This window comes from Chionomys nivalis, chromosome 23, assembly GCF_950005125.1.
Source record: "Chionomys nivalis chromosome 23, mChiNiv1.1, whole genome shotgun sequence".
NCBI lineage: Eukaryota > Metazoa > Chordata > Mammalia > Rodentia > Cricetidae > Chionomys > Chionomys nivalis.
In genome coordinates, this window is record NC_080108.1 from 30,951,226 (window position 1) to 30,960,061 (window position 8,836).

An 8,836-nucleotide genomic window follows, 5' to 3' on the forward strand; every position below is an offset into this window, starting at 1 on the left:
AGATCCAACTTCTGGTAGTTATGTGGCTATGATTCTTTGGGGGCTTTTCCCTTTGAAAAGATTTATTTTAGCTCTATATTTATGTATGCTTCTATCTGGGGAGGAGGGCATGTGTCTGTGAATGCCGGAAGAAGCAGTCATATCCCCTGGAGTCCAAACACTAGGAACCAAGCTCCAGTCCTCTGCAGGAGCAGCAGAATCTCTCACCACTGAGCAATCAACCGCAGACTCCAGCCTTTCTCTCCAACGAAACGTGGAGACAGTAAGCTAGACTCTACTTACATAAGCATCACCCCTTTGCACACACTGGAGTAGATGTTCGTATTAAGGAAATGTCCCCCTAAGAGATCCGCAAGATCTAAGAGGAAGCAGCAGGAATGGTAAATGAGTTAAAGCTGTCTGTCATTATAACACTGCAGGCAATCAATCCCCTTACAAAAAGAAAAGAGTTATTTGGGAGTATAGATTTTGAGGTTATAGTCCACAAGAGGATGGATCTCTTGCCTTCCTGTCAGTGCAGAGGCAGAACACCCCTGCTAAAGCATGAAGAAGAGCAATAATGCTCTTTATGGCCACAAAGAAAGGGGGCAAAAGAAGAAACCAGTGTCTCTAAGTGGTCAGGATGTATATCCCCAATGGCATGATGATCTCCCACTAGGCCCCACCCCAAAAGGCTTCTCCCAACAACACCACCTTGTTGGGGGAGGCAACCATTAACAGACCAGTTTCAGAGGACATTCAATATCCACATTTTGGTGGCAAAGGAACAAAGCAAATTTAGACAAGGTTTAGAACTCATCTTCATGGGAGACAAGACCCATGAGTACCCATTTGCATCAGTGAAGTTCTGGCCACGTATTATGACTGGATCTTAGATTCCCTTAAGGCTGGATACCAAAGCCTTAGCCCCTACCTGAGATAAACAGCTCCGTGTCTCGCATGTTCTCTTCCGTGATGTCATGTCTCTCCGTGGGACCAGAACAGTGGGCTCAAACATGGGCTGAGAACACTGAAACTGAGACTTGACAGAGTGCATGTTAATGGTGCCTGGGAAGATGCATTCTCCAGCACCTCAACTCTCTAATCCAGACGTCACACACCCTCCAGGGGCTCTCTAGCCATTTCATCAGCCATTGAAGGGAAAGGGGTACACTGAAATGAGCATTGGCAGATTTATCAAGGATAAATACAGAGAAAAAAAAAGTGTCAATGGACATAGTTATATTAAGGGTACTTCTTTTTTTTCTTTTTTTCATTTAGTTTACATCCCAACCAGTGTCTCCTCCCTCCTCTCTTCCAGTTCTATCCCCCATCTCTTCTCCACTCCTCCTTCAATCCACTCCTTCTCTGTTTCTGTTTAGAAAGGGACAGACCTCCCATGGGTATCACCAAAGCATGAAATATCAAGTTAAGGTAAGACTAAGAACCTCCCCTTGTATTATGACTGGACAAGGTAGCCCAGTATGAAGAACAGGTTCCCAAGAGCCAGCTAAAGCATTAGGGACAGCCCCTGCTCCCATTGTTAGAAGTCCCACAAATAGACCAAGCTACACAACTGTATATATACATACAGGGCTTAAGCCGGTCCCATGCAGGCTCTCTGGTTGTTGGTTCAGACTCTGTGAGTTCTTACCAGGTCAGTTAATTCTGTGAGGTTTCTTGTGATGCCCTTGGCCCCTCTGGCTCCTACAATCCTTCCTCTTTCCTGCCAGATTCCCTGAGCTCCAGCTAGTGTTTGGCTGTGGGTTGCCGCTGCTGTTTACTTCAGTCACTGGATGAAGGCTCTCTGATAACACTGGGGTGGTCACCAGACCTGATCACGGCCAGCTCAGGCTAGCCTCCACTACTGCTAGGAGTCTTAGCTAGGGTCGTCCCTGTAGATTTGTGGGAGTTTCCCTTCATCAGGTTTCTATCTGACTCCCCAAAGCCCCCCCTTTCTAGTCATCTTTTTCTGTACTCTTTCCCTCCGCCCACCCCAACCCAATCCCTCAAGTTCTCACCCCCATTTACCCCAAGTCCACACAGGGGATCTCTTTCCAGGGGATCCCCTTCCCAGGGATAATCAAGTATCGCCCCTGGGCCCTCCATGTTACCTAGCCACTCTGGATCTGTGAATTACAGCATGATTATTCTTTACTTTATAGTTATTATCCACTTAGGAGTGGGTAAATACTATGTTTGTTTTCCTGGGCTGGGTTACTTCACCCAGAATGAATTTTTTTTTCTAGTTCTATCCATTTGCCTTCAAATTTCCTGATGTCATTTCTTTTTAACTGCTGAGTAATACATTATGCAAATAGGCCACATTTTCTTTATCCATTCCTTGGCTGAAGGACATCTAGGTTGTTTCCAGATTCTGGCTATTATGAATAAAGCTGTAATGAACATAGTTGAGAAAGTGTCCTTGTGGTGTGATTGAGTATCCTTTGGGTATATGCCTAAGAGTGGTATTGCTGGGTCTTGAGGGAGATTGATGCATAGTTTTCTGAGAAACTGCCATATTGACTTCCACAGCGACTGTACAAGCTTGCGCTTCCACCAGCAAGTGGAGGGGTGTTCCCCTTACTCCCCATCCTCTCCAGCATAAGCTGTCATTTGTGGTTTTGATCTTAGCCATTCTAAAAGGTGTAAGATGGAATCTAAGAGTCTTTTCATTTGCATTTCCCTGACACCTAAGGCTTTTGAACATGTCTTTAAATGTTTCTCTGAATGACATTTTCTTAATGAATGATTGATTTGGGAGGACCCAGCCCACTGTGGGTGGTACCATCCCAGTGTTGGTATTCCTTGGTTGTATAAGAGAGTAGGCTGGGGTGGGGGCATGGTGAGCAAGTCAGTAAGCAGCACCCTCTATTCCTGCTTCCATTCTGTCTTGGCTTCCCTCCAAGGAGTATAAGGTAAGGTGTGGAAGCCAAACAAACCTCCTCAAGTTGGCTTTCGTCAGTGTTTCTGTCATAGTAAAAGAAAAGACACTAATACACGTTCCAACCTTTTGACATTCCTTTGCTTCTAGGAGGTTCCAAGCAGTACCCTAGCTGTCAGCATTTCAAAGGTCAGTGAAGAAGGGCAGCATCTGTCATGGCCGCTGAAATCCAATCAAATACTTTTATATATTTATTTCACATGTGTATACATGTTTGCCTGTGGGCAGAAAGTTCAGGCTACCATGGAAATGTGGAGGCCAGAGAACGATTTGGGGGACTCAGTTCCTCCTTTCTACCATGAGGTTATTGGGATTCAACTCAGTTCATCAGACTTGGTGACAAAAGTGACCTTATCAGCTAAGCCATTCTCCCTGATCCCAGGTAAATATCTTGTAGCAAAAGTAATGTTCCCTGTTTGTCAGTAATCCTCTCACCAGTCACTGTCCTTAGGTAAAACCTGCCCCGAATTATACTGAAGTAGATAAAGAAAGGGAATTAATAGGGAATTAATACTTTTATTAAAATGGGCAGTGATTTGCTATGAACGTCTAGAGCATCTTACCTTTGTCTGGGATACCCTTCCTTTGGGGAGCTTTTGTCCATAGATGGTAGAAGGAGAGTATGGGATAAAGAAAGAAGCATGAGGATCGTCATATGAAGGTCAGCTGTCTGAGGAAGGCTGGAGATGCTTTGAGCACAGGCTGCATTAGCTTGGTGAAGCATGCCCAGGAAAAGCTGGTCGTCTCTCAGGGAAGGAGAAGGTGGAGCAATTTAAATGACTTATGAAGGGTGGAGATGCTGTGGGCCTGAGACTTTTTTTTTTTTTTTTTTTTTTGGTTTTTTCGAGACAGGGTTTCTCTGTATCTTTAGAGCCTGTCCTGGAACTCCCTTTGTAGACCAGGCTGGCCTCGAACTCACAGAGATCCGCTTGCCTCTGCCTCCCGAGTGCTGGTATTAAAGGCGTGTGCCACCACCGCCCGGCTTTTTTTTGGGGGGGGAGGGCTGAGACTTTTAAGCCTCCTGTCTGTCAGTCCCTGCTCACTAACCCACTTCCAGTCTTTTTTTTTTTTTTTGGTTTTTCGAGACAGGGTTTCTCTGTGGTTTTGGAGCCTGTCCTGGAACTAGCTCTTGTAAACCAGGCTGGTCTCGAACTCACAGAGATCCGCCTGCCTCTGCCTCCCAAGTGCTGGGATTAAAGGCGTGCACCACGTCTTGAAGGACCTTTCTCTTTCTCAATAAAATGTTCTCTGCTTCTACCAATCTTTAGATGACCATGGTCCAGATTTTGTTTCCAGCCGCAAGAACCTGGAAATCTCAGTGTTTCCCTTTAGACTTTGATCTACATCTGTTCCCGAACCACCAGTTCCCCTAGGGACTCCCATTTAGACATAACTTTTTCTGGTGCTAAACTGAACTCCCAAATAAAAAATATAAGCCCTTATATTAAATTTGAATAGACAAGCAGCTCTTCTTTACAAGTGTTTGCCACAAGACAGCAAGCAAAATCAACACACATCAAAGGGTTTCAGCACCCAGATGAAAGGGAAAATATCAAACACTGGCTCTTTTTATTTAATTTTTCATGGCAAAATATAGAAGTACAAAAATAGCAGAGAGATCCTGCACACCATTGCCTGCATTTGCTCCAGTGATTGGCAGCACATCTTACATAACAGAATGGAGTCTTCCTGCTGGGCAGGGATGGGGGCTCAGCTCCAACTGGGGAACACCTGCTCTTGCTAGTAGTGGCGGAGCTGCAATTTTTCTCAGTGCTTAGCAGGAGTTCTTAGCTAAAAATTGCTGTTCTAAAGATCTGTCTTGCTAGGAGTTCCTTTTCTTGGCTTTGGGACTTAAGGTCATGTTTATGCTCATTGGGTTTTGAAAAGTAAGTCTAGGTGTGTGGAAAATCATTGGAGGAACTGAGCACTTGACATTCCTTAGTTCCTGGGGTCACCAGTCGCTCTGCTTTTTGTTCTCTACTTTCAGGGTCTTGCGTTTGTTATATATGACTGGCAGTGGGGGTTCATCTGCTCTTACAGCAAACAGAAAAGTGTGTCTGTTCCATCTTGGCCTAGAAGTGGCCTTGCTTTCTATATACCTAGATTTTTAATTTCTCTAAGAAGGCAGTTTTTTCAAATATATGCTTTGTCAGTAAGTATATAATGCCAAACAAAGGTGTGGCGACAGAGGAGGAATGGACCGTCTCTGAGATGGTACGAACTGTCTAACATCACTTTGGATAAGACTGGGGCTCAAACCAAGAGCCTTGGATGTGCTAGACAAGCCCTCTACCACTAAGTCATACCTAAAGCTCCCAAAACACATTGAAAATACTAAGGCATTAACTATTATAGCAGACATTACTGCTATAGTAATGGCAGTTCCATATTAATAATGATATGGCAGTTCTATAATAATAATGGTTGTTCCATAAGGGATGATGGAACAGTGAGTCCACAGGATATAACCCAGCATGCTACCCCTTCTTTTAGCTCCCTGACATCCACACTGACTCTGAGTAGCACATGCATCAAGACCATCAATGGATAGTCAGTCCTCAAGTCTGACCACACTCGCTTTTGTTACAATTATGGCAGCATTAACATTTGCAGAGTTACCAAATGTCTTAAGTCTTTCACTGAACCGGTCCAAGGGTCCAACTTCTCATTTTCCTTCTTCCTTCATCCTCTTTGAGCTATGACAGATACCCACAAGATTTAAGATGAGAACAAACATCCCATCTGGGGCCTACAATAGTCAAAGTTTCTGTGAATTAATGCCTATTTCTTTATATCCCCTTGAAATACATATCTTTCAGGGCTGGAGAGATAGCTCAGAGGTTAAGAGCACTGACTGCTCTTCCAGAGGTCCTGAGTTCAATCCCCAGCAACCACATGGTGGCTCACAACCATCTGTAATGAGATCTGGTGCCCTCTTCCAGCCTGCAAGTATACATGCAAGCAGAACACTGTATACATAATAAATAAAAAAATCTTAAAAAAATTGTTTAAAAAAAAGAAAAAAAGAAATACATATCTTTCATTTATTTAAAGAGAAGTTAAAAGTAAGTGATTATTCAGTGTACTAATTGTTCTGAAGAGAATCAAGAAGGTTAAAATTATGTGAGGAATTCTTGTTAGGGAATGGCATCTCTGCAAAGTTCTGATCATGCTGACTTGCTGAAAGCAGAAAGGTAATCATCTTTATGATGGAGAATCTGCCAGCCTCCTCCTGGGACAGGCAGATGTTACAGGCTTCCAAGAGAATGCAATAACTGCACGTCACCTATGTAATGCTTTTGCCAGAACAATTTCACTTGACTCTGAATAGTCATCTAGACACAAGTTGATTTCACAGAAAAATGGCAGTCATAGATGACCACATCAAAGTCTCAACAAAGAAGAAATTATCATTCCAGACCACTAGAAACTGTAGGATACAGCTCTCTTGGGCTTCAAAATACACAGATCATACGTGGGAAATGAATGTCAAAACATAAGGATTTCAATGATTAAAGCTCATAAAAATGTATGCTCATTGGGGAGAAATGTATGCTCATTGATGTTTTAGAATAGAATTTAGTGTGTTATACAAATTAGATGGTTCAAGAATTATTATCAATTTTTCTAGATATATGATGATGGCCTTGTAGGATTATATATTCAGTTATTCAGAGATGTGCACTGATACATTAGGGTTAAAAGTCATCTCATCTTGCATTCAACACAGCATAGCAAAATATGAACTATTTTTCAAACAATTTTTTTTTATTTATTTTTTTATTTTTTATTTTTTATTTTTTTTTTTTGGTTTTTCGAGACAGGGTTTCTCTGTGGTTTTGGAGCCTGTCCTGGAACTAGCTCTTGTAGACCAGGCTGGTCTCGAACTCACAGAGATCCACCTGCCTCTGCCTCCCGAGTGCTGGGATTAAAGGCGTGCGCAATTTAGAATAAATAGGTCTTCTGCAAACTATGGCCGTCAAGTAGTTTAGGCAAATTGCCTGCTTCTAACCATAGACTAGAATATATTTCAGTATTGCTCATGACTGAACAAAAATAAAACAAGAAATACTTCCCGATGTATAAAAATTATATGAAATTTAAATTTCAATGGTCATGAAGTGTGATTAGAACATGGCCATATGCATCATTTCTGTGTTGTCCATTGTGTCCACTAACTGGTTTTATACTGAGATGGCAGAGCTAAGACAAAGCCCATCTGATTTCCAAAGCCTGGAATTGGTTGTTCAACCTTGCACAGAAAGTTTACCAATACCTGACTCGGAAGACACACTGATACCGATTGTATAGTTTTCAACTTTCCTCTACGTTTTTCAGAACATGAAATCTAGTCTCACAGTTGCTGTGGGAGCTCGTGAGGGAGACAGAGAATCTGCTTTCCCATAGAGACATACCTGCTTAATGACAAGGCTGTGAGGGTTCTGAGAAGGACGGCCTCGGTGTATCCTTCGCCGTGCAGATATCAGAGTGTACTGACGGAAGAGGCACCAAGCTAGCAAAATGTCTGCTCTAGTTCCTTTTATGTTGTTGCAAGAAAACATTCTGACCAAAATCTGTTCGGCTTACTTAGGGAAGTCAGGGAGGGAAATAAGGCCAGAGTGGAGTCCGGAAGCATGGAGGAATATTGCGCCATCATATGCTCTGTCTGCTTCCTACCTGACTTTCTAATACAGGCTCACCTGCCCAGCAGTGGTGTTGCCCACAGTTTGTCTGGCTGTCCTGCAACAATTAACACTCAAGAGACCCCCGCTCCCAGATGTCAATCTGATCTAAACAATTCCTCACTGAAAACTTCCCTGTCAGATAATGATAGGCCGGGTCAAGACAAAAGTCAAAGTTAACGAGGACAATGGGGAAAACTTTATTATAATCAGAATATTTTCTAACTAGGAACTCTAAGATAATGCTAAGGGCTAAGTCTGGGGTGATAGGTCAGATCATCAAAGTACTTGCCCTGTAAACATGAGGACCTAAGTTTGGCTCCCACAAACACATAAGAAAAGCTAAACACAGTGTTGTCTGCCCCTCCAGTTCTGGGAACACAGAGAAAGGTGGGCTCCAGAGGCTTTCCCCTTAACCTAGCCTCTTTGATAAGATCCAGACCAGTGAGAGATCCTGTCTCAAGAAATCAAGATGAACAGCCATGGAGAATAACACCCAAAGCTGTTCTTTGGCATCCTGTGTGCTCCACAGAGAGGTACAAGAAATGCATAAGCCACAAACACAATCAATTACTGCCATTCTTAAGTATAGCTTACAAAGCACAGTTAGTTCTATGTGCTGTACTATTGTGTAACTAGCGGGGCAGTTGGTTTGTGTACAACACCATCACAACAAACACGAAATATATCGCCTATGATGTTATAAAGGGCTATGACATCACCAGGTGAAGAGACTTTTTTTCAGTTCCATCATAATCTGATGAAATGATGGTCACAAATGAGGCATCACTGATAGAAGCATGTTTTGTTTTGTTTTGTTTTGTTTTGTTTTGAAAGCGGTTGAAATTCAGCAAGTTTGTGTCAGCGCTTTGTTGAGCATGCCCGTACAAGAAGCAGAGAGATGAGCCTGAATGTGTGGCTTTTGTCTCCCAGACTCCCTTGGTCTCATGTTGAACAGGTCCTCTTGAAATACTTTTTGAAATATCGGAAGGCAGAATTCATCCACGAACATTGAAGGGCACCCTGGCCATCTAGTAAGGGCCATGTCCCCAAACGCATCAAATGTATTCCTCAAGTAAGCATCAGAAGGAGCAGTGAAAATATCAATGTAGAATTCCTACCGTGCTCTATTCGAGATGTGTGCGTGCTCCCTGAGCCACGCCCACATAGTGAAGTGAATCATCTGGATTAACATGTGTCAACACACACAAACTTCAGAAACATTTTGTAA